Here is a 27,782-nt window from a genome sequence, read left to right as displayed (position 1 = left end):
ACCCCGGTAACACAGTGCATAAGCAAAACCATGTTTCACAGCAGAGAAACTATAGTTTACTGCCCCTATGGCTCTGATGAGAATATAATGTTCTACAGTTTATAAATGCTTTGAGGTCAATACGTGATTTGCTTCAGCTTGTTCATCCAATGAGCAGGGGATCCCAAAATATATCAAGCTATTAGACAGCCCCCTGGAAGCTGGGCTCAGGCAGTCGTGATGGAAGGGCTCCATGGAAACCCCTCTGTCAGCTGGAGATGAGATAATTAGATCCAGGTAATACATTGGAGCCCCAACAGGGAGCTGCCAAGGAAACATGTCATCTTTATGGGCCTTTCTTGTCCTGCACGGCAACAGGGGCCTAAGACACTACCCCACTGGGGATGCGTGGGTGCCCACCAACGCCCACCATCACTCAGTCATCTGCATCACCCAGACACCCTTCCTCCCACAGAAGGAACCAGAGAGAGAACAATCAGGAGAGGCTTTTTAAAATTAATTCTCTTCATTCCTCCACCGTCTCTTCTCTTTTTTTTTTCCTTCTTAAATTTTTTTCAATGTATGTTTAATGATGTGATTGGATTCACGTTAGACTCTCTATATATAGATTTTGCTAATCCTTTTTTCCTTTTTGGCTGTGCCACTGCCTCATATGGGCTCTTAGTTCCCTATCTGTGTGTGTGTGTGTGTGTGTGTGTGTGTGTGTGACTCAGTCGTGTCCTGACTCTGTGCAACCCCATGGTCTGTGCATGGACTCTCCAGGCAAGAATACTGGAGTGGGTTGCCTTTGCCTTCTCCAGGGAATCTTCCTGACCCAGGGATTCCTGACCCGGGATCAAGCCTGTGCCCCCTCCAGTGGAACTGAGGAAACATAACCACTGGACCAATACTGCAAAATTTTTTAATCTCTTTCAAATGGTTCTCTCACTGGGGACTCTTTTTGAACTGCAGACAAAATAGTCCCTTGTTTCAATTCTTTGAATTAAGCACGGAGACTGTATTTTTCTTTCACCATGATTTCACCTGGATGCGTGTGCGTGCATGATCAGTCACTTCACTCGTGTCTGACTCTTTGTGACCCCATGGACTGTAGCCATCCAGGCTCCTCTGTCCATGGGATTCTCCAGGCAGGAATACTGGAGTGGGTTGCCATTTCCTTCCCCAGGGGATCGTCCCATCCCAGAGATGGCAGGCAGCTTCTTTACCACTGAGCCACCTGGGAAGCCCAGTGACTATCACTTGGAGAATCATTGTCATTTTTGTCAGCCTTACTCAATAAATATTTACTGAGGAACTGGCTCTTCTCTTTCACTAGTCCTATGAAGGTAGCTTCCTTCAAGGAAATCACAGCTGCCACAACTGAGCGACTGAACTGAACTGAATCCTTGGTCTAAAGCTCCTCTTGCTTTATTACCCAGAGCAATTTAGCTCATTTCACCGGAACCTGCTTGGGTAGAAGAGGGCAGCTGCCTCGTCCATAACTGTCAGTCCCGATAGGTGTTTTCCTTGGTAAAGAAGACGTTCATATATATGGAATCTAGAAAGATGGTACCGATGATCCTACGTGCAGGGCAGCAAAGGGTACACGGACATAAAGAACAGACTTTCGGACTCAGAGGGAGAAAGAGAGGGTAGGATGATTTGAGAGACTAGCATTGAGACATGTGCTTTACCACACGTAATATAGATGGCCAGTGGGAGTTTGATGTACGATCCAGGGCACCCAAAAGTGGGGACCGAGGTGGGAGGGGAATGAATACAGGATGGAGGGGACAAAATGTATGCCATGGCCAACTCATATTGATGTATGCAAAAGCCATCACAATACTGTAAAATAATTATCCTCCTATTAAAATTAATTAATTTTTTTTAAAAAGAAGATGATCTCTTCCCAAGAAGGATTTGAACTGTTTAACTCAGGCTAACACTTGGCTTCCTTCTCTAGGTGCCAAGTTCGAAGACCCTGATCCAAAATTTTTTCTACGAGACTGGGAGCTGCCTTTTCCAGGTACTTAACCAGGATACCCTTCCTGTCATTGTGGCTATAACCCAGGCATCAACTACCCTTTTATAAGAATAAATTGATTGAGATGGAAATCTCTGAAGTTTGTAAAATGGTGTATTTTTGACAAAAGCCACCTTATAAAAAGGACAAAGGAAAGATATGGAATAATTTATAAGGAGGCTCCCATGGGATAGTAAATAAATGACAGATAAAGCCTGAGCCAAACCAGCTTCTATTAAAGCCTCTTCATTGATATTCAAGTGAATTTCCTCCCTCTCCCAAGTGGAAACTATTTGCACAAAACAAAAATATTAGAAATAGCAGCCTAGGAATTTGGGCAGTGAAAGAAAATCTTGTTAAAACTTGAGAGTTGAGTCGGCTTTAGGCAAAATTGTCAAGATCCTCTCCCTCACCTTCCTGCCACTCTCTTCAGTTCTTTCTTTTCAGACTCTTCTCTCACTCAGATGTCTTTCTTCCTAATTCCGAGGTCAATGTGGCTTTTATTAATTCATTAATTCAAACAGCACTGAGTGCTTAAGACGTACAAAGCACTGGGTCCTGGGAACACATGCATAAATAAGAGAGGATTCTGGCCTTCCTGGAGCTTATACTCATTTCTATACACTGTTCGTCAGCTTGTAAAAAACCTATCTACCAATAAGTCAAAATCCAGCTAGGTTGAAAAATAAAGGGAAAAGTGAAACAAAAAACCTCCAAACACACGAACACATACACATAGGCCAATAAAAGCTCAGAAAAAACTCAAAGTCGTCAGTTGTGGTGGGTTTATTGTTGCTATTTTGTGTTCATTTGATTGGTTTTCATTTCTTCTTTCTTTCTTTTTGTTCTATGGGCATGGAAAATGAGAAATAACCAGTATTTTATCTTATTAGCCTTTCAGAGAACTGCAGATCTCAGTGAATTTACTTCCAGTGGTTTCACCTCTCCCAAAGAATACTATATGTATATTCATATATACTTACAGCATCCAATGCGAAAAACAAACTTGTGAGTTTTCATTCAGCAAATTCAACGACCTGGCTAGCTACTTACAACAGAACTAAAAGCATGTGGAGTTTCACAAAAATGCAAGTTTGTTTATTTGCAACAAATTTGAATGATTCTTTTATGTAAAAATAATTTATAGAAATTATTAATAATAAGAAAATCATTCACATCATCAAAGGAAAATAAACAAAGTACATAAAAAAGCAATTCACAAATAATACAAACAACCAATAAACATTGTTTATCATTTACATTAAATACATTAGAGTAAATTAATAATAGAATGATGAGGTGAAGAGGGCAGAGTGCTAGAGCAGGAAGAGTGAGTAGATGCCATCTGATGTACCCCTTCCCTTCAAAAAATAAGGAAACTGAGCCTCCGGAAAAGAGATGCATAAAACTTGTGAAGTAAAAAAGAAGTAAGAAACCAGGTGTCCTGCCACCTGCTTTGGGCCCCAGAATTGCCATCCCTCCCTCTCCTCTGAGCCAAGCACACCTCTGGGGCTTCATTAAGATATTCCAACCTGAATCTATCTGCAGAACTGAGGTATGACATCCCAAGATTAAGACTGTCATATAAAGGTGAAAGAGAAAGTGAAAGTTGCTCAGTCGTGTCCGGCTCTTTGCAACCCCATGGACTGTAGTCCATGGAATTCTCCAGGCCAGAATGCTGGAGTGGGTAGCCTTTCCCTTCTCCAGGGGATATTCCCAACCCAGGGATCGAACCCAGGTCTCCCACACTGCAAGTCGATTCTTTACCAACTGAGCTATCAGGGAAGCCCTTCATATAAAGGATGTCCAGTTAATTGGAATTTCAAAATAAACAAAGACTTTTTAGCCTAAGTCCTAAATACTGCATGATTTTTCTGATTTATAAAATGATTTTCTGTATTCTTGAAACTCAAATTTAACTGAACAGTGTGTATTTTACTTACTAATTGTGGCAACTACCTAAGAGCCACACAACCAAATAGTCACAAATGTGGAGTCAACAACAAGAATGCATAATGCATCAGGTGCAGAGGACAAGTTTACAAGGAATGCTTAATTTGCAAGGGGATAAATTTGGGATGATAGACCCATGACAAAGTTTAAGTTTCCTATTTTTTTAAAGATTATTAATTGACCATTCAATAACTTTAATTGTATTACCTCATAGATTCACTGTAACCATTCACTGAGATTTCATATGTAATACAGTTAAACAATACCTGAAAACGTAGTAACCATGAAATATATATGGGAACATTATTTACTTCATTTTATTGGCTTCAGTATTTCTCTGAGGTGTACATGCTGCTGCTGCTGCTAAGTCACTTCAGGCATAGCCGACTCTGTGCGACTCCATAGACGGCAGCCCACCAGGCTCCCCTGTCCTTGGGATTCTCCAGGCAAGAACACTGGAGTGGGTTGCCATTTCCTTCCCCAATGCATGAAAGGAAAAGTGAAAGTGAAGTCGTTCAGTTGTGTCCGACTCTTAGCGACCCCATGGACTGCAGCCTACCAGGCTCCTCCATCCAAGGGAGTCTCCAGGCAAGAGTACTGGAGTGGGGTGCCACATAGTTATCCCTATTTTATAGATTATGAAACTGAAGCTCAGAAAGGTTAGCATTGATTGAGTAGATTTCTCATATGTTTTCGGGTCATTTTACCTCTTTGGTAGAACTGAAATTTAGCCCGAGTATATGTGTCTGTCTGGGGAGGCCTTACAAATAGCTGTGAAAAGAAGAGAAGCAAAAAGCAAAGGAGAAAAGGAAAGATATAAACATCTGAATGCAGAGTTCCAAAGAATAGCAAGAAGAGATAAGAAAGCCTTCTTCAGCGATCAATGCAAAGAAATAGAGGAAAACAACAGAATGGGAAAGACTAGAGATCTCTTCAAGAAAATTAGAGATACCAAAGGAACATTTCATGCAAAGATGGGCTCAATAAAGGACAGAAGTGGTATGGACCTAACAGAAGTAGAAGATATTAAGAAGAGATGGCAAGAATACACAGAAGAACTGTACAAAAAAGATCTTTACGACCCAGATAATCACGATGGTGTGATCACTGACATAGAGCCAGACATCCTGGAATGTGAAGTCAAGTGGGCCTTAGAAAGCATCACTACGAACAAAGCTAGTGGAGGTGATGGAATTCCAGTTGAGCTATTCCAAATCCTGAAAGATGATGCTGTGAAAGTGCTGCACTTAATATGCCAGCAAATTTGGTAAACTCAGCAGTGGCCACAGGACTGGAAAAGGTCAGTTTTCATTCCAATCCCAAAGAAAGGCAATGCCAAAGAATGCTCAAACTACCACACAATTGCACTCATCTCACACGCTAGTAAAGTAATTCTCAAAATTCTCCAAGCCAGGCTTCAGCAATATGTGAACCATGAACTTCCTGATGTTCAAGCTGGTTTTAGAAAAGGCTGAGGAACCAGAGATCAAATTGCCAACATCCACTGGATCATGGAAAAAGCAAGAGAGTTCCAGAAAAACATCTATTTCTGCTTTATTGACTATGCCAAAGCCTTTGACTGTGTGGATCACAATAAACTGTGGAAAATTCTGAAAGTGATGGGAATACCAGATCACCTGATCTGCCTCTTGAGAAATTTGTATGCAGGTCAGAAAGCAACAGTTAGAACTGGACGTGGAACAACAGACTTGTTCCAAATAGGAAAAGGAGTACGTCAAGGCTGTATATTGTCACCCTGCTTATTTAACTTATATGCAGAGTACATCATGAGAAATGCTGGACTGGAAGAAGCACAAGCTGGAATCAAGATTGCTGGGAGAAATATCAATAACCTCAGATATGCAGATGACACCACCCTTATGGCAGAAAGTGAAGAGGAACTCAAAAGCCTCTTGATGAAAGTGAAAGTGGAGAGTGAAAAAGTTGGCTTAAAGCTCAACATTCAGAAAACGAAGATCATGGCATCCAGTCCCACCACTTCATGGGAAATAGATGGGGAAACAGTGGAAACAGTGTCAGACTTTATTTTTCTGGGCTCCAAAATCACTGCAGATGGTGACTGCAGCCATGAAATTAAAAGATGCTTACTCCTTGGAAGAAAAGTTATGACCAACCTAGATAGCATATTCAAAAGCAGAGACATTACTTGGCCAACAAAAGTCCATTTAGTCAAGGCTATGGTTTTTCCAGTGGTCATGTATGGATGTGAGAGTTGGACTGTGAGGAAGGCTGAGTGGAGAAGAATTGATGCTTCTGAACTGTGGTGTTGGAGAAGACTCTTGAGAGTCCCTTGGACTGCAAGGAGATCCAACCAGTCCATTCTGAAGGAGATCAGCCCTGGGATTTCTTTGGAAGGAATGATGCTAAAGCTGAAACTCCAGTACTTTGGCCACCTCATGCGAAGAGTTGACTCGTTGGAAAAGACCCTGATGCTGGGAGGGATTGGGGGCAGGAGGAGAAGGGGACGACAGAGGATGAAATGGCTGGATGGCATCACTGAGTCGATGGACGTGAGTCTGAGTGAACTCCGGGAGCTGGTGATGGACAGGGAGGCCTGGCGTGCTGTGATTCATGGGGTCACAAAGAGTCGGACACGGCTGAGCCACTGATCTGATCTGATCTGATCTGATATGTGTCTAAAAGCCAATATCTTAACCATTCTGCTTTAGATATCATTCTTATATTTGTAGTGATTTATCCTAAGAAATTACTTTGGATAAGTACAAGGAAACTTATTTACTAAAAAATAGTCACCACAGAGTTATCATAAAGGATTAAGTTTTTAAATGGTTGCCAAGAATAAATTGATACTTATGAACTGCGCTGCTGGAGAAGGCACTGGAGTGTTCCTTGGACTGCAAGGAGATCAAACAAGTCAAGCCTAAAGGAGATCAACCCTGAATATTCACTGGAAGGACTGATGCTGAAACTGAAGCTCCAATACTTTGGCCATTTAATGCAAAGAGCCGACTCATTGGAAAAGACCTTGATGCTGGGAAAGATTGAAGGCAGGAGGAGAAGGAGGCGGCAGAGGGTGAGATGGTTGGATGGCATCACCAACTCAGTGGACATGAATTTGAGCAAACTCTGGGAGATAGTGAAGGACAGGGAAGCCTGGCGTGCTGCAGTCCACAGGATCACAAAGAGTCAGACAAGATTAGCGACTAAACAATAATAATAAATTGGTTCAAGAAATAAATAATAAATCCAGTATTGTATCACATACTGATAAAATACTGGATTATTAAAAGTGATGCACTGTCTAGAAAGATGTAACTCGACTAACTCAAGGGTTATTTGTATGGTAAGAGAAAAGTTTATCTTATTTATCTGCAAATGTATAAAGATGTTATTTCCCCCAAATAGAACTATTAGTTATTTTGAATTTGTTCTTCATGCTTTTTCTACCATACACATTTGTAATCAGAAAAAAATCACAAACATTTGCTTTGTGATTTTTGGTCAAAGAAAAAAATATACTTACCAATATAATCATGTTTGTTCCCTCATTACTGGGAACAAAACAAAAAGTGATTTTATCTGTGAAAGAAGAACATTTGGAGAAGGATCAAATCTGAAATACAAAATTGAAAAAATTCTGTGGATTGAAAAATAAACTCATATTTAATACTACATTCAAGTAACTTTAATAGCTTTTTTCCCTGTTTTTATTATAGTAACTATAATCCTAGGCAGCTGGTATAATACAGGAAGGTGAGTCAAAGTCACACCTGAAGTATAAGAAAGCAATTGGAGTAGAATCTAGGAACCGTAAGAGCTGTGAGCATGAGAAAGTTTTCTATTCTAAAGCACATATCAGACTTCCATATAACTGCAAAATTGGAGTGTCTCAGTTTTGTTATAACACTTGTGAAAGTCCGAGGTCCCTTTTGCCTTAACACTATTACTTACCCATGAAGGCATATCACTTCGGTTTTTCTATAGAAGAGATTATGGACCTCATCTTCCAACTTTTTTGAAATTTAGGTATAGGTGATGTGAATTCAATTATTGGGGCTTTTTGCTTGTCTTCTTTGCATATTTCTCAGCAATAAAGTGATTATTGTTAATGATAAGTATTAATAGCATCTCAATGTTATAATTTCAATACTACTTAATTAGCAGTCTTCCTAGACACATAATGGATATAAAGGTCAAAATTTAAGTAATATCACTTTGGGCATTGGGGCATGTGAGCTGGTTAGAAGCATTGCCTGAGTGTGGTAGGAGAGTCTTATAGACCAAGAGTCATTCCAGCAATTTACAGAGCAGCACAAAGTTTGAATAAATATGAACTGATCAAAGAGCAGAGCTGATCATGTCAGCAAAGAAGTCAAATAAAAGCAATCGTTCTGTCCAGGCAAGTTTCTTTAGAAATTGTTGTTGTTGTTGAGTTGCTAAGTTGTGTCCGACTCTTTTGCAGACACGTGGACTGTAGCCCACCAGGTTCCTCTGTCCATGGGATTTCCCAGGAAAGAATACTGGAGTGGGTTTTCCTTTCCTTCTCCTGGATCTTTGAATAGGAAGATACAAACAAAAGCAGAATCACTCTGTAGAAAGAGCCATATCCTATGCAAAGCTTCAAGTGGCAAAGCTTTCCATTGATATTTGTCCCTTAAAACTGGTTGATACAAGTATCTACAAATGTATATTAAAGTGATATGTGTCCCAGCTCCCCGTGGGTTTAGGACATCTAACTCCTGATTCAGTTTTTTACTTTAGCTGTAAGTTAAACCTGTACTGACTCCACCAAGCAGGCAGGTGCTTAATGTGGGCCTGATCAGATTCTAGCCATGGAATAAGTCTGGCTCTGGGTACCATAGGCTTGAATCCAAGGTCATTACACAAGACAAATACAAGATAAAATCCAGAAATCCAGCCAGGTAGACTGTGGAGGAGGCCAAGTTTCAGTAAGGGGAGGCAAACTTCAGATGCCTGAGCTAGAAGTCAGAGGTAGATGGAAAGATCCCAAATGGAGACAGAGCTGGCTGATGATGGATTCCAAGGCCAGGTGCCAGGGGCAGAAGTGGGTCAGGACCACGCACAGTTACAGGGCCAGCACGGACCTTCCTCAGCCAGGGTGAGTCACATCCTTTCTGCCTCTTGCTTTGACTTTCTCCCCTAATAACAGGGGAAGATACCAACTGCCATCTCGTTAGCTCCAAATAGTTTAGAGAATCAAGCGTGATCAAGTCTCTTAAAAGGTAAAGAGGTATCCCCTTTATAAAGTAATAATAATACTCTAAGTTTGGAAAATTCTGAAAGAGATGGGAATATCAGACCACCTGACCTGCCTCTTGAGAAACCTGTATGCAGGTCAGGAAGCAACAGTTAGAACTGGACATGAAACAACAGACTGGTTCCAAATAGGAAAAGGAGTACATCAAGGCTGTATATTGTCACCCTGCTTATTTAACTTATATGCAGAGAACATCATGAGAAATGCTGGGCTGGAAGAAGCACAAGCTGGAATCAAGATTGCTGGGAGAAATATCAATAACCTCAGATATGCAGATGACACCACCCTTATGGCAGAAAGTGAAGAGGAACTCAAAAGCCTCTTGATGAAAGTGAAAGTGGAGAGTGAAAAAGTTGGCCTAAAGCTCAACATTCAGAAAATGAAGATCATGGCATTTGGTCTCATCACTTCATGGGAAATAGATGGGGAAACAGTGGTAACAGTGTCAGACTTTATTTTTTGGGGCTCCAAAATCACTGCAGATGGTGACTGCAGCCATGAAATTAAAAGATGCTTAATCCTTGAAAGAAAAGTTATGACCAACCTAGATAACAAGCAGAGACATTACTTTGCCAACAAAGGTCCGTCTAGTCAAGGCCATGATTTTTCCAGTGGTCATGAATGGATGTGAGAGTTGGACTGTGAAGAAGGCTGAGTGGAGAAGCATTGATGCTTTTGAACTGAGGTGTTGGAGAAGACTCTTGAGAGTCCCTTGGACTACAAGGAGATCCAACCAGTCCATTCTGAAGGAGATCAGCCCTGGGATTTCTTTGGAAGGACTGATGCTAAAGCTGAAACTCCAGTACTTTGGCCACCTCATGCGAAGAGTTGACTCGTTGGAAAAGACTCTGATGCTGGGAGGGATTGGGGGCAGGAGGAGAAGGGGATGCCAGAGGATGAGATGGCTAGATGGCATCAGTGACTCAATGGACGTGAGTCTGGGTGAACTCCGGGAGTTGGTGATGGACAGGGAGGCCTGGCGTGCTGTGATTCATGGGGTCGCAAGGAGTTAGACGTGACTGAGAGACTGAACTGAACTGAAGTTTGGAACACTAATAAAATGGTTAGTTTTATTTCTTTCTTTTTAAAAAAAGTTTATTGGAGTACAGTTGATTTATAATGTTGTGTCAGTTTCCGGTGTATAGCAAATTGATTCAGTTATACATATGCATATATTCATTTTTCTTCAGATTCTTTCCCATCTAGGTTATCACAAGATATTGAGTAGAGTTCCCTGTGCTATATAGTAGGTCCTTGCTGGTTATCTATTTCACATGTAGCGGTGCTCAGTGGCATCAGTCGTGTCTGACTCTGCCACGCTATGGACCGTAGCCTGCCAGGCTCCTCTGTCTGTGGGATTTTCCAGGGAAGAATACTGGAATGGGTTGCCGTGCCCTCCTTTAGGGGATCTTCCCCACCCAGGGACTGAACCTGTGTCTCTTGCGTCTCCTGCACTGGCAGGCGGCTTCTTTACCAGCAGAGCCACCTGTCTGTGTGCATTAATCCCGAGATCCTAATGTATCCCCCCAGCCCTACAGTCCCCTTTCGTATCCATCAGTTTGTTTTTGAAATCTGTGAGTGTGTTTCTGTTTTGTATATAAGCTCATTTATATCGTTTTTTTAAACTAGATTCTACATATGAGTGATATCATATGTCTTTTTCTGACTTACTTCACTTGGTGTGATAACATCTAGGTCTATCCATGTCGCGGCAAATGACATTCTTTTGTTCTTTTTTAATGATTAATATTCAATTGTCTGTAGGTACCACGTCTTCTTTTGCTCGTCATGTCCGACTCTTAGAGACCCCACGGACTGTAGCCCCACCAGCCTCCTCTGTCCTTGTTATTCTCCAGACAAGAATACTGGAGCGAGTTGCCATCCCTTCTCCAGGGGATCTTCCTGACCCAGGGATGGAACCCAGGTTTGAGTCTGCATTGCAGGCAGATTGTTTACTGTCGTGCCAACAGGGAAGCCCACACTCTGTCTTCTTTATCCACTCCTCTGTAGATACACATTTAGGTTGCTTCCTTGTTTGGGCTATTGTAAATTGCACTACATAAAATTAGGATGCACGTGTCCTTTCAAATTGTAGTTTTCTCTGGATATATGCACAGGCTTGGGATTACTGGATCATATAGTAGTTCTATCTTTGGTTTTTTAAGGACCTTCCATACTGTTCTCCATAATGGTTGTTTCAATTTACATTCCCCCTCAACAGTGTAGGCAGGCTCCCTTTCCTCCACACTTTCCAGCATTTATTATCTGTAGACTTTTTGATGATGGTCATTCTGACCAGTGTGAACCAATACCTCCCTGCAGTTTTGATTTCCATTTCTCTAATAATTAGTGATCTTGAGCATCTTTTCATGTGCTTTTTGGCCATCCATATATCTTTGGAGAAATGTCTATTTAAATCTTCTGCCCATGTTTTGATTGTGCTGTCTTTTTTTTTCACATGCAACTGAATGAATTGTCTGTATGCTTTGGAGATTAATCCCCTGTCAGCTGCTTCATTTGCAAATATTTTCTGCCATCCTGTGGATTGTCTTTTTGTTTTGTTTACAGTTTCCTTTGCTGTGCAAAAACTTTTAAGTTTAGGACATACTGTTTTTCACTACTCTAGGAGATGGATTATTCAAGACATTAGGAGCTAAAAATCTCTTGCCTCCCCATCCTCCCCCCCACCCGTTGACCTCCATCACCAAAGGGTGGTACCTGCCCCCTAGACAAAGCCCACCCTGTAGGTTTACTTGAGACCCTGCCCACTCATTCACTTGCCCTTTCATTCAATAGACCTTGTTCCCTTCATTTCTCTCTTTGACTTTTCCTCTTTTCAGGCTCCTCATCCTCTGCATATAAGAATGCTCATTACTCTTGTCTTTAAAAAAAAGTTTTCCTTTGCTTGCATCTATCAGAATCTTCTCTCTCCAATTCTCAGCCTTTTAGAAGAACTAGTCAGCAATCTCAGATTTCTCTATAGTTCTAGTTGCCTCAGTGTAATAATAATACACCACATTATTGCAATCATCATGGACTATTAACTGAAGCCTACTGTCAACCAAGAATTGTGCAAGAGATGTAGCTGTAGAGATGAAGAAGACATACCTCTTATCTTCAAAGATGTTGTGATGAATTTGGACTGATAGTATATATCTACAAAACTCAATATCATCAATGATGACTCCTGCATTAAATGTCTTATAATTACAATAATCCACCCTAGGATTAAAAGTCCTTTGAAATAAGTACAAGGTCTGGAGTGATCACAGCCCAGGAGAATATGATAGGCTTTACTTTTCAAACTCTTTCTATATATTTATAATATGTATGCTTATGTATAGCTTATTGTATATAAAATGCTTATTTTATCTGTCTCTATATGTATTATCTATCTATGCCTTGTCAGTATCTTCCATGTAGAATGCTTGCAAACCAGGTCCAGCTTTGAAACAGACACTCTCAAGTTCTCAGAAAATCCTCAGTCACCCTTGTCCATCAACACCAGGCAGCGGGTTCCTCCTCAACTGTTCTAAGACAAAAGGTGTGTGAACATAATGCTCTGGATATGCATAGAGACATGCATCCAGAAAATGGAATGGACTCTCACTAAATAGCCCTTGACAAGCAAGATATAAAGAATTAAAAAAAGAGAAATAAAAGGAAAGACTTTCTGCTGGTATTGTTTTACAAACTATCACAAAGATCTCTGTGTAAGAGTTAGGTTTGGAGTCATAGTGAAATTTCTCTGAAGATACCCATCTTTTGGAATAAAGTGTCAGGCCAATTTCAAATTCTTACATGATTATTTGACAAAACAAAGCAAAAACAAAGCAAGCAAATTCATTTCCTTCATGGTGGAATGGAAATTTAGTTTATAGGAAATAAATCAAAACAATATCAAAATAATGTCTCCACTTCTTTGTAGAGAAACATGTTTCCCCAACGTAGATCTTATAAACATTGGCTGTGTACTTGGCTTTGAAAAGTAAATAATATAAGGAAACACCCATGTGCCATAATTTATCTCTTTCAAATATTAGCTTCAAATAAGAATTTTAGGTAAACTATACATAAAAACGTAAGGGCAAATTTTCTAATGATATACAACTGTCACATAATATATTTAAAGAAATACAAAGAAGCACATATTACTACATAATGATTAAATGATAAATTGAAGATATGCTCTTTTTCTCTTCAGCTCAAATTTTCCAAACCATATATACATACTAACAAAGGTCATCTTTGTTGGAGGATGACTCTTTTTATTTTTTTCTTCTTTGTATCTCTGTGTCTTGAAAATCTAGTTATCCTTTTTAAAAAAAAATACCTGCTAAAGAGGATATGAGTCATCTCTGCTACAAGAAAAATAACCCTCCAATCTGAGTGGCCTTTAACAACTGTTCATTTTTCAATCATGCCAAATGTTAGAAGCTGAGGTTTTTGTGGTTATTCTCCATACGATTTAAAATTCTGGGCTGAAGGAGTACTCCTTATTTGGGACATAATGTTCTCACAGCAGAATGAAAAAGCAAGTATATGGGCAGAAAGACCCACAGGGCATCAAGTTTCTGCCGCACAAGTCTTCTGCCCACCTGCTCACTTGTCATTGGCAAAACAAGCCACACGGCCAAGGCCAACTTCTGGAGCCCACAAGAAGCTCAGACAGCCACAAGCAATGAATGAGTATGTATCTTTTTACTAGAAGATGTAACGATTATGGAATACAATAATACAATTACCAGGATATATAACTATTCCATTCTAGGGGAATTTCCAGATAGAGTAAACTGAATTGATCAGAACGGGAACTTAAATAAAATTTGTGTGTATATTTTCTATGCATAAAATGTAAAATATTTTCTAGCCAGCATAAGAACCCCCAATCCTGCTGGTTGTTTTAAAATATTTAAGGTTTACTGACATCTTTGAGAGCCTATGTATGGACAGTCTTATTCATCAATCTCAAAAGTGTAGTCTATCAACAATTTGATGAACTTAAATATTGGAATAGAAAGTTTAAATATATTTAAGTTGTTCAAAATAACACCCTGTTCAGAGTTTGCAGTGGGTGATCTGGATGCTTAGTCTATCCCTGTATGCCAAGATGCTAAACTTGACCTAATCCAAAAAGCATGTATTGAACACCCTTTTCTCAAAAGGGCATCATGACACGTGATGGTGGGGCAGAGCTGGGTACCAAGGTCCCATTGAAGAACACCCCACACCTGGCAGAGAAAGGCCATCCCTCCCCACCACAGAAGGTCACCACTCTGCTTTCATCACTGCCAACCATAAATACACTCATCAATCCAGAAGAAGATGCTAAAAGACCACTATCCAGGTGGACACCCTGGGGTGGGTCTTTGCCCACTTTGTTAAGAACAAGACCACACATGAGTAAACATCAAGTCCCAAGAGGCTAAGGCAGCCAGCGCTTGATTTGAGGAAGAAATAAACAATGTGAGAGATGCCTAAATAAACTCATTCTTAGAGCTTTGGTTTTTATTGGTTATATGGAAAAGCCGTGGCTCCTGGTCTGTGTGACCTGGCTAGTTAGGAGGTGTGGAATGAAAATTAAATGATAAAAGAGGCATGATTATCAGTTTGGAAAATCATTTGCATTATTTTTAAACTACTTAGAACATGAACACTGGTGTAATTTGTAATAGAGCTGACAGGCCCAAGCTAGGATCTCTCTCTTTTTGTAAGAGAGTATCGAAGAACAACAAAAAGATGAGAGGAATGAAAAGAAAAGGTTTTTTGTTTTGTTTTTTTTTTTTCTGTTTCTTAATCCTGCACTCTTTAAAGGTAAGATTGATTTAAGTATCATGCTCAGGATGGAAGAACACACAAATCTGAAGCTCCTCTCTATTTTCATAGCTTCAAGATGCTGCAAAATCTGCTGGTTGCACTCTTATCACACAGTATCTCGTTTTTAATTCGCTATAATCTGTCACAAGTTTTCACTCTGAGATGAGATCATAACGTATCAGTCTGAAGTTTAAATGTTTAAAAATATTCCAGGTCATTTTGGATACACACAACTTAACAACTGCAAGTGGCTGATTTCCTTTGGGCAGTTCAAGGGTCTGGTGAGAAGGGGCAGAAAGCGTCTGACTTTGCATAGATACCCGTCAAAAGTGGAGGTTCTGCTCCACATACATCATGGGTTCATACAACATTATGTTCCCCAAGACTGGCTTACATGGCCTTGAAGATTAGCCGGGGACTGTTTAAATCTGAGCTCTCTGGCAGTGGCTCCTCCGCTTTGCAAATTCGAATTTTATGCAATTGTTCTATCCCGGAGACAATGTCCAAGAGCAGATCACAGGCCAGTGAAACAAGGTTGGAAGGCAGAATTAAAGCAAATACTTTCAATCTCTGTTCATGTTACATCAGGGGTAAGTAAACATCAATATTTAGGGACCTGCCCAATAGCGAAGCAAATGAAAGAAAGTGTGTGCATGCTAAGTCACTTCAGTCGTGTCTGACTCTTTGTGACCCCATGGACTGTAGCCTGCCAGGCTCCTCTGTCCATGAGATTGTCCAGGCAAGAATACTGGAGTGGGTTGATATTCCCATCTCCAGGGGATCTTCCTGTTCTAGAGATCAAACCTGGGTCTCCTGCATTGCAGGCAGATTCTTTACCATCTGAGCCACCGTGGAATCCCGAAAGAAAATACATGTATCAAGTATAAATATATTCAGCAGCTAATTTGAAGTCCCTAGCTGAGCCATCCCAGACTTATGTATTGATGCATTCTTGATCGTCTTTAAGAACATAGATGATCATATAATGACAATTATGATGACAACGTGTGTGTGCATGCTCAGTCGCTCAGTCACGTCTGACTCTTTGCGACCCTAGGGACTGTAGCCTGCCGGGCTCCTCTGTCCATAGGATTTCCCAGGCAAGAATACTGGAGTGGGTTGCCATTTCCTTCTCCAGGGGATTTTCCTGACCCAGGGATCTCTTGCATCTCCTGAACTGACAGGTGGAATGACAATAAATCCAAGTATTTGCTACCACTGGACAGCTTCTTCCTCTGTCCTCTTGTCCTCCCCAAGCAAACCTCGAATGCACTGAAAAATCATAAATGTTGTGCGAGAAAGATAAGAATAAAGCCATCACACAGGAAAGGAGCTGGATGTATGCACAGGAATCCAAGTTTCAGTTCTTACACAGAAATTATTAGCTGAATGTTCATAAAATATTTGTTTTTTCTTTATGTCTTTAAGCCAATTTCTTAAACTAGAAGTATCAAACAAAATTCTAAAGTATTTTCAGCTCTAAAAATATTGGTTTCTACGCTTCTAGACATTATTTCCTCCAGGAATTAAAAATACAAGGAAAATACTAAGATTTTACCAACAGAAATATAGGGAAATTTTATTTCTTTATTTGTAAATTGACCCATTCATTATTAAGGAAACATGGATTAGGTGGCTGTGGTCACTGAGCTTCCTGAGCTCATCTCATCATGGTCTACAATCCTTCACCTGTTCACTGCAGTGTTTCCATGACCAGCACATTATCTGGCACACAGGATGAGCTTATAGTGTGTGGACTAAATAAGGCATTCAAGGCATGAACAAACCCACCCCAGGAGAATGTCATCTTTATTCAGCAGATGTGAAAATCAGAAGCGAGCACAGCCATGGCAGTTTAATGACGAGGAGATCTCAGAGCACCGGACCGTACCTTTTGATAAAATGAGATGCTTCAGACAACACCCAGGAGAGCTGGTTTGACCTCAGTACCTCATATAGGTTATGTCCAAAGACACTTCTTACATTTCTACTGACCTTTTGTGCCTTTTACAGCACATGGTCATCCGTGACCTGCTGTAGGAGGCGAGGAACCGAGGGGTAATACCTATCTGCAGATGCAGAGATGGGGACCCCTGTCCCCAGCCTGCAGCAAGCACTCAGCTCCCCCTCTCTGCGCAATAAGAGTCACGCAGCTACTGCTTAACTCAAAATCCACCTTTCTTGAGCCTGCTTTCCATTTGAAGGTACCTACTACTAACACCCTGGAGAAGGAAATGGCAACCCACTCCAGTATTCTTGCCTGGAGAATTCCCATGGACAGAGGAGCCTGGCGGGCTACAGTCCATGGGATCCCAGAGTTGGATACAACTGAGCGACTAACACAGACACACACACACACATTACTAACACCCAGGACTTCCCTGGTGGGTCAGACGGTAAAGAATCTGCCTGCAATGCAGGAGACATGGGTTCGATCCCTGGGTCAGGAAGATCCCCTGGAGGAGGGCATGGCAACCCACTCCAGTATTCTTGTCTGAAGAACCCCATGGACAGAGGAGCCTGGCGAGTATAGTCCATGGGGTCACAGGTCACTAAGAGTCAGACACGACTGAGCAACTAACACACACACACACACACACCACACATGTTACTAACACCCAATCCTCAACAGCACTCTTCTTATTTTCACTACGCTCTATAAGTTCAAGAGGTGAAATTCACTGTTCTTTTCTGTTTAAATGACAATCCACTTTTTATTTCTTGATCAAAAACTACACGAAGGTGACATGTTAAGCTCTGGTTGCCTGGATTCACAGTGGATATCTTACAAGTCATATACATATATATATATATATATATATATATACACACACATGTATGTGCATATATATATGAATACATGTATTATATGTCTCAATATGTAAAAAGAAGAAAGAGAAAAAGAAAGGAAAACTCAAAGAAAGAGGGAGGAAAAAATCTGTGTTTCAAGTAATGAGCATGTGCACCTTTTTGCCTCAGGCCTTCATACACAATTTAGCCAGGAAGCCAGGGTAGATCATGATTTAGCTTTTGACATCTCCTGCCTCCAGGCCAGGAGAGACTAATACCGATTTCTGACTCTGAGCACGCCACAGGAAAAAAAGTGAGAGAGAGAGAGAGGCCTTTTATTGACTAAATGATAAAGAGGTTTGTAATGATAAATAACAGTCATTTTATTGTGGAATTCCCCAGAAAAGATGCATTCTGCTGTGTCTGAAGGAGCCTAAAAGCTGAGGTCGTTTCCCTCTGGAGCCGAACCTGTTAAACTCCAATTTTTACAGCCGGGAATGGGGGGTCACAAATTGTGGGGACCTCTGGCTATTAAAACTGCACGTGCACAGTGCATACCCCTGGTTGCAGCCTGTTTCAGGCTCAAGGAAAAGTACCGAACGCTGGATCCCGGGGTGACTGGTGGAGGTTGTGTCTGTCCATCAGTCTGCTGTCGGTCTGCCTGCGTCCCCTTCTCCTGCCTTGACACACTCAGATTCTGATGCAATTCCGCCGCCTCTGTGCTGGGGCTGCTGGAGGAATCACTGCCAGTTTTGATCGATAGTTTAATTGTAAACTTTGGGAACAATAATGGATAATTTGGCTTGAACCCTCCATTATGAGCAATGTTGTCCAGGAGAAAACCTTCGAAATTAAACAAGAGTTGGGCCACATTATTGCATTTGTACAACTCACCCAGAGTTAAATAAATTCCCCTTTACAAATGCTGTCTTGGCATCAATGGAGTTCAATAAACATAGGCCCGGGCAGAGAAGGAGAAAAGAAAATAGAAAAATAGACCTAAATTAAAACTATTTACTTACTCATTTCTTCTGAAAAAGTATTACTACCATCATCACCATTATCACTATCACTATTACCACAATAATTCTTTAAAGGACCCTTTAATAATGAAAAGTCCAAATAAGTGGACAAAGTGTTTTTTTTTCTGAGGAAGAGTTTTTAATGAAAATTTAAGTTAATGAGATTAACAAAAGGCAGATGCAACTTGGGAGGCCAGATGGCACATTGGTAAAGAAGCCACCTGGCAGTGAAGGAGATGCAAGAGACGCCGGTTTGATCCCTGAGTTGGGAAGATCCCCTGGAGGAAGAAATGGCAATCTACTACAGTATTCCTGCCTGGGCAATCCACTCCAGTATTCTTGCCTGGGCAATCCCATGGACAGAGGAGCCTAGCTCCTCTGAGTTGGACACTACTGGGCCAGAAAACAAACACACTCATACACACACACACACACACACACACACACACACAGATGTAAAATAGTCATAGAAAAATACTAATCCTTAGAATACCTACAGCGTTACTGACAGTCACAGAACAGATTTCTTAGAGAAATATACATTAGGACGCCAGTTATTTCTTCTTAAAGAAATTGTATAAGAAAAAAGCCCCAAACTAGCATGGGTATTGCTTAGTTACATTTGAAATTTAAAACTACAAGCCCCAAACCAGAGTGTTCTCATGCCCAGGGGTGCTATTAGAGCCTCCCTGGACCTTCAGAGGGGCACTCCAAAGACAAACCCCCTCATCAACCCCAGAGACTCAAATGTCCGAGTGGAACCTCAGCTCCCAAGTTGGGTGGGGCTTATTGTGGTGCATTCCCCCATGGAAATATCCAGCAAGAGACTGAAAAAAAAATATTATCATGCAAATGGAGGGATCCTATAATATAGGGGTGAAAAACATGGAGGCTACAGAGGCCCCCTGATCCAAGGGCCCCTCCATGACTCATTCACCGCTAGACTCTGCTATCTGAGCCTGAGTTTCTGTATGTGCCCGTGTTTAGTCACTCAATCATGTCCCACTCTTTGGGACCCTTTGGACAGTAGGCCCTCAGGCTCCTCTGTTCATGGGATTTTTCAGGCAAGAATACTGGAGTGGGTTGCCCTTGCCTCCTCCATGATTGACTTTCAGTTCAGTTCAGTTCAGTTGCTCAGTTGTGTCCAACTCTTTGCGACACCATGAATCGCAGCACGCCAGGCCTCCCTCTCCATCACCAACTCCCAGAGTTCACTCAGACTCACGTCCATCGAGTCACTGATGCCATCCAGCCATCTCATCCTCTGTCGTCCCCTTCTCCTCCTGCCCCCAATCCCTCCCAGCATCAGGGTCTTTTCCAATGAGTTAACTCTTCGAATGAGGTGGCCAGAGTACTGGAGTTTCAGCTTTAGCATCATTCCTTCCAAAGAATACCCAGGACTGATCTCCTTTAGAATGGACTGGTTGGATCTCCTTGCAGTCCAGGGGACTCTCAAGAGTCTTCTCCAACACCACAGTTTAAAAGCATCAGTTCTTCGGCACTCAGCTTTCTTCACAGTCAAACTCTCACACCCATACATGGCCACTGGAAAAGCCATAGCCTTGACTAGACAGACCTTTGTTGGTGAAGTAATGTCTCTGCTTTTGAATATGCTATCTAGGTTGGTCATAACTTTTCTTTCAAGGATTAAGCATCTTTTAATTTCATGGCTGCAGTCACCATCTGCAGTGATTTTGGAGCCCAAAAAGATAAAGTCTGACACTGTTTCCACTGTTTCCCCATCTATTTCCCATAAAGTGATGGGACCAGATGCCATGATCTTCATTTTCTGAATGTTGAGCTTCTGGGTGATTGTTATGATTAAAAATATATTTTTAACCAATAAAGTTTTCTTCTGGCCAGACTCTGAGGCAATGGTCCATTTCTTCTACCATGGCTCTGCATGGTCCCTGGATTCCAGCTTACCCATGTGCTCTGCCTCTCTGAATGTGGCTTGTGCCTGTGTTCATATTTCAGAGTTCCTGTCCTGGCTATATGCCCGCTGTCTGTCTTTGCTTTTAAAAAAAATAGAGACCTGGCTCAATCTCTCTAGAGTTCATGTCCCATGAATCTATGTGATATATAACTAATAATAAGATAAGGCAAACATGTTATAATTATCATCTTGGATAAGTAAAGGTGAAGACCCTTAGTGATCAATGCTCGAAATTCAGATGGAATATAAGGCTTCAAATGAAAAGAAGTACAATGAAAAACTGAATTTGTTCAGGGAGAGTCACCAAGATGGGAAAGAGTCTGGAAACTGTACTATAAAAGGAGCCATTTTATAAAAATAAAGAAGTAGAAGGAAATTTGGAAGAGAGTTTATGACTATCTTAAAGGGCTGTGATGGGGAAAAGTACGTAGGTGTGATTATGGTCAGAACCAGTACCAATAAAAAGACAGAAATCTTTTCAACACTTAGAACATTAGCATCCATGAAAAATAGCTGGCCTGGAAAGCAAAGACAGTCCCATTCTCAGAGACCACTTTCTGTACCAGCACACGGGTTAGAGAGAAGAGTCTTATTTTAAAGAGAGGCGTGGGATTAGATGTCCCGAACTGTCATTCTAACTCTCTGACTTTATGATCTGATCATGCTTCAAGGAATTAGTGCCTTCGAGGGCTTTGTTGAGTCTCAGAAGCTAATACTATAACATGGATTTGACATCTAGGGGCAAAGAGTATGCACATACCCTATCCATTTCTCAGAGCCCAGCTATGGCTCAGGGTCAGAGGTAAGTTTTCTTCCTGATCCATCAGAAGGTGAGGAGGGCAGAGGGGCAGCCTCACACATGAACATCAAAACAAGAGCTTCTCACTCTGTAAAATGCTCCTTTATCCCTGGCAACTGTGAGCTCAAAAATATTATCATTTTCATTAAAATAATCTCACAGACATAGAAAACAAACTTATGGTTACCAAAGAGGAAACCAAAGAGGTGGAGGTCGGGGAGATTGGGAGGTTGGGACAAACATATATTCACTGCTGCTGCTGCTAAGTCACCAGTCGTGTCCGACTCTGTGCGACCCCATAGACGGCAGCCCACCAGGCTCCCTCGTCCCTGGGATTCTCCAGGCAAGAACACTGGAGTGGGCTGCCATTTCCTTCTCCAATGCAGGAAAGTGAAAAGTGAAAGTGAAGTCGCTCAGTGGTGTCCGACTCTTCCCGACCTCATGGACTGCAGCCAACCAGGCTTCTCCGCCATGGGATTTTCCAGGCAAGAGTACTGGAATGGGGTGCCATTGCCTTCTCCCATATATACACTTACTATATACAAAATCGATAATCAACATAGGTCAATCTACTCAATATTCTGTAAGAACCTGTATGGGAAAAGAGCCTGAAGAATAATAGATATGTGTATAATGGAATCACTTTGCTGTACACCTGAAACTAACACAATCCCTGAAACTGTGCACAATATTGTAAATCAACTCTAATATCAAACAAAATTCAAAAAATAACCTCGCTATAAAGAGAAGGCTGTCTGTAAAATAAATATTAAATCATTCTGTAAAACGTTTCAAATACAGTCCCAACTTGAGGACTCAAAAAAACTGTCCCTTGCTGTATTTGAGAAGATCTTCACTCAGATGCTTATTTTGCTTCTACAAAGCTCTCTTTCTCTGTTATTTAAGAGCATGAATCTTCCCATTGATGGAGATATCAAATGCCCTTCATAATCAGATTTAATCTTAGAATATCCACTTCTCTTCTTCCCTTCATAGACATTTGATTTAGCTTCACCCATACAGAGACTCAGGATGGATAGGCTATTCTTTGCATTGTTATTGACAAATACTTCCTTGTTATTGCGATAGACTATGACAATAAGCTATGTGCTATTGACCAAATTTTGACAGTGCCATAAAGTATTTTAACTTGAACTGACACAGGAGGAGACGATCATGCAGTCATTTCTCCTAAATAGTACCCGGGGGTGCCTCGATACTCTTTTTTTCCAGAATAAAGAACCCCCTAGGGATTTGAGATGAAGGACCATTACTAACAAAATGTAACTAGTCTACAAGGCTTTTACGAAACACATTGTATTAAAAATGCATGTAAAATTGGGATGTTTGTGAACATGCCCTGCCGTTCTTGATCCTTCAGAAGAAGCAAATTAAGGTGCTCACACTAAGAATGTTTGTTTTAAAAAAAATACTTCTTTGTGACCTCGTTACTCGAGTGACTGACACAAGTGTGAATCTAGTAAATTAAATCCTGCGGCCAGAAATCTTCAACCTGCGTTCAACCAAACAGTGGGCCTGGTGAGCCTTCTTAGGGCAGTCAGGCGGTGCAGCTTTGGGGTTGAATAAATGCCTTATTTTTAATTTATAAATGCTGGGCATTTCCTTCTTAAAGTTGAAATGTTGGAAGTATGTTGATTTTTTTCCCCTTGATGAGTTAAAGTTGCTGGTTTTTTTAGTTTCCATTTATTTTGCAGTTATAAAACCTATATTTTCAACAGAACAATGAAAAGTCTGCTGTGAGAACAGCCCTCATGTAGGTTAGTTGCAAAGTCCAATGACTGCTTCAAAGAGCATCACAGAGATCATCAGAGTAAGATTCCAGGAGTTTCCTTGGGAGCCCCGAAAATATACATATAATACAAAGTACTCCATTCCCAAGATTTTCTGGGGTTTAGCAAACGGATTTTGGAGTCCATAAAACATAAGAAGGAGGTCCCATACCTGGAAAGATTTCAGTTCAGTTCACTGTGTGTTTAATGGGTCCCTGGATTGTTAGGAAATGTGGATAACGAGGTCTTGTTCTCTCGGGGGCCCTCAGTCTAGAGGGGTGACTGATGACTTATTCTTTCTCCTTACTGTCAGGGCTTTGATGGAGATGTTCTGGGAACCCTGGTGCCCCTAGAGGCTCACAGATGGCTCCCCAGGCCGGAGGTACAGTAACAGCCTGGTAACATAGACAGAATGCTATTGTGCCCTGAAATCTGTATGTTGAATCCTGAGGCTGTGTGTTGGAGTTAGGAGGAGGGGCCTTTGGGAGATAATCAGGACATGAGGGTGGAGTCTTCACAGGTGGGTTTAGAGCCCTTACATGAGTCCACAGAGAGCAACTTTTCCCTTTCTGGCAAGATGAAGGTCTGTTACGACCCAGGGATCTCACACCAGACATGAAAGATCCCAGTGCCTTCATCTTGGACACCCCAGCCCTCAGAACTGTGAGAAATAAATGTCTGCTGTTACAAGTCACCCAGCCTGTGGTGTTCCATGTTACAGTAGCCGAAAGGCTAGGACACCTGGTTAAACAGGAGCGTATGGGTGTGAAGCGGGGGGAGAGGCATGCAGAGACGGAAAACCACGCCCGACACCCGGCCGTGTGCCACAGCGTGGTGTCTGAAACAGCGGCAAGTAAACTGGAGTGACTAGAGCACCGAGGCTGAAGGACATCGAGGTGGGAAGTAAGAGGGTTTATGTTTTGACGGAGGCTTGTATTCTATGTAAAACATCTTGAGAATTTTAAACACACATGACATGGAGGTAGAGTCGTCTGTTGGATTTTAAGGAGGCAGAGGCCATAACCAAATTTGCACTTGAACTTGCCCTTTACTTGCACACCTCTGGCCACATGCAAAGGCAGCCACACGGGGAACATGTGGAATCCATGAAGAGGAGATGCAGTATGGTTTCCTCCAGCAAGAAAATCTCACTGCATCTTGAAAAGGAAGTGAAAGTGAAAGTGTTAGTCACTCAGTTGTGTCCGATTCTTTGCAACCCCATGGACTGCAGCCCACCAGGCTCTTCTGTCCATGGGATTCTCCAGGCAAGATTACAGGAGTGGGTTGCCATTCCCTTCTCTTGCTGTATCTTAACTTATCATAAAGGATTACATGCATTTCCTCTGTGATGGGAAACATGAACATGGGCATACAAAGATAAATCTTTTTCTTTCTTTTCCTTCAAGGAAAGAAAGTTGTGGATTTTCCTCCCCCCCTTCCTTCCTTTTTTTTCCTTTCAGCTCCAACTGAAACCTTGGTTCCCAAGTCTTGTCTTTAAAAAAAAAATGTTTAAAGCAACATACTTGACAGAAGCAGCTTTGATGTGTAAAATGCTCCACGATTTAAATAATGGCTTTCTCCCACATAGACACAGAAATTTTCTGAGAAGAGGCAATTACAGGATTATCCACCACTTCAAACATGGATTCAGAGAGCCCGACTCCGGCCTTTGTTGAGTGAGCCGTCATGTTTTTAAGATGACTTCACTTGCTTTTGGTGTAATGGGTGCTGAGATTTAATTTTTTCCTGCTTCAAATTTTTAATATAAAGTTGGATTTGTGCCATGCTGGGACTCCTGACCCCCCCACCAAAAAAAAAAAAAAATCTACCTTCTGAATTTTGCCATACAGTTCAGCAGGATGAATCTTCTGAGTATCTCTGGAAATGAAAGAAAAACTTATCTCTTTCAGGAAGAAGAAAGAAAGAATGGACACACACGAAACAGAGCAGCCCTTTACGGTAATTAAAAAAAAAAAACTATGGCAAGGAATTACACCCTGTTACCTTTCCAGGTAACAGTCCATCAACAAGCAGGGCATTCTGAGAGCGCAAGCCCTCTGGGTGCAGCTTTGATGTATCCTGTGTTCTTCAGAAACTATACCTTGGCTTGGGACCTGTGGGCAGCCAGCCGAAGCTTTCCTGACACTCTGCTCATGGGGGAAAATAGGAAGCTGCCAGTCCTTCTGCTACGAACATCCTCCCCCAAATGCCCCACAAAGCTCCTCTGGCCTCTCCAAGTCACCTCTAGCCAAGGCCTGCAGCGCCCTTTCCCATTTCCCTTTGTTATCTTGTTTAAACTTTGGATTTTGAATTGATTATAGATTCAACAAAGTTGCAAAATAATCCCATAGGCATTTTATTTAGTGTTGGCTAATTTGAATTTCCCTGATGACATGTGATGTGGAGAACCTTTTTATTTGCTTATTTGCATATCTCTAGTATGGCCTGGCGTGCTGTGATTCATGGGGTCGCAAAGAGTTGGACTGAGCGACTGATCTGATCTGATCTGATCTGGTATCTCTAGTACTCTTGCCTGGAAAATCCCATGAATGGAGGAGCCTGGTAGGCTACAGTACATGGGGTCTCGAAGAGTCGGACACGACTGAGCGACTTCACTTCACTTTCACTTTCTTTGATGAGGTGTCTGTTCAGAGTTTGCTCATTTTTTAATCTATTGTTGGTCTTCTTATTGTTGAGTTTTAAGAATTGTCTGTATATTTCAGATAAAAGTCCTTTCTTGGGTATGTAGTCTGTAAATATTTTCTCCAAAACACTTTTGTCTTTGCAGTCTATTGACACAAATATTTTCACAAGGCAAGAGTTTGTTCTTATCTTAATGAGGTCCAATTTATCAACTATTTATTTTCTAGATTGTGCTTTAGTGTCATATCTAAAAGTTAGAACCACGTCCAAGACCATTTAGATTTTCTCCTAAGCTATCTTCTAGGAGTTTTGTAGTTTTGTATTTTAAGTATTAGTCTACAATTCATTTTGAATTAACTTTTGAGGAGGATGTAAGGTCTGTATCTAAATTTACATTTTTTTCACCTGGATGTACAGTTGCTTCTACATCATTTGATTTCTTTTAGAGCACTTTTTCTGAGCAAAACCTTCTCCTCAAAACCATAACTGAAAAAGACACATGTACCCCAGTGTTCACCGCAGCACTATTTACAATAGCTAGAGTACGGAAGCAACCTAGATGTCCATCAACAGACGAATGGATAAAGAAGCTGGTTGAGACATTCTGAAAGTGAAAGAGAGCCTGGGAAGAAGACGGAAAAAGAAATGGAAAAGACAGCTGAAGAAAAAATATTATTAAGGTATGAGCTTAAAAACATACCTGATAGATTAGGATCTATCACTGCATTTAAGTTACTGAAGTACATTTGCTGGCTTAGAAATACTACAATTCAGAGTTCTAAAATATACTAGACTTTACAAATAAATTCAGTTGTAACTGGTAAAAAGAAAGAGAAAATTAAAAAAAAAAATGCTGATTCCCTTACAAATAAAATTAAAATAATAGCAGAAAAGGATTCAGAAATGAAACAGCAAAACTGTAGAGAAAAGTAATTATGAAATTCTTACACCATGAGGTGCATTTTGCATGTTCTTATTTTCCTGTTAATAACCTAAAAGAAAAACCCTTTATGAAAAATTCTTGAATCTGAACAATGATTTGTATTTTTCCCAAGATGAAAATCTGATGTCATCTTTGATTCTCCTTTCCTTCATTTTTTTTTTTAATGGTACACTTTTTCAATGCAAATCATAGTCAAAAATCAAAGGGAAAAACAAAATCACCAGGGTAAGCACATTTGTTAATCCAATGGCTATCTTTTTGTGCAAATTAGTCAAAAGATATGGCGAAAACTTCTTTCTTTCTCTTTTTTTTTTTTTTGGTTATTTCATGAGCAAAGAAGAGGATTCTTAACTCAATGCTGTCCTGGTTTGTACCTTAAGAGCATTTTGTTCAGGCCTGGGAAGTCTTTGACCAACAAAAATTCTGAATAACAATAATTTTGAGGAGGTCTAATAAGAGATGGAATAAAGCGTGATTCATGGACCTAACATTCCAGGTCCCTATGCAATATTGGTCTTTACAGCATCAGACTTTCGCCACCAGACACATGCACAATTTCCACTTTGGCCCAGACTCTTCATTCTTTCTGGAGCTGTTAGTAATTGCCCACCACTCTTACCCAAGACCATACTGGACACCTTCCAACCTGGGGGGCTCATCTTCCGGTGTCTTTTGGCCTTTTCATACTGCTCATGGGGTTTCAGAAGCAAGAATACTGGAGCTGTTTGCCATTTCCTCCTCCAGTGACCTGGAGGAGGAAATGGCAATCTACCCATGTTCTTGCCAGGGATGGGGGAGCCTGGTGTGCTGCCATCTATGGGGTC

General features: G+C 41.1%; 1 long non-coding RNA gene across 1 annotated transcript; it reads left to right on the top strand.

Moving 5' to 3' along the window:
- The first annotated feature begins 209 nt into the window (after positions 1-209).
- LOC129647408 (uncharacterized) lies at positions 210-26,109 on the top strand. The gene is made up of 3 exons (XR_008712309.1): positions 210-276; positions 25,283-25,331; positions 25,812-26,109. It is a non-coding gene; the product is annotated as an uncharacterized LOC129647408 (long non-coding RNA).
- The last annotated feature ends 1,673 nt before the right edge of the window (positions 26,110-27,782 follow it).

Source organism: Bubalus kerabau, chromosome 3 (genome assembly GCF_029407905.1).
Source record: "Bubalus kerabau isolate K-KA32 ecotype Philippines breed swamp buffalo chromosome 3, PCC_UOA_SB_1v2, whole genome shotgun sequence".
NCBI lineage: Eukaryota > Metazoa > Chordata > Mammalia > Artiodactyla > Bovidae > Bubalus > Bubalus kerabau.
The sequence above is the reverse complement of the archived record's forward strand: the minus strand, read 5'-3'. Positions and strand labels throughout refer to the sequence as shown.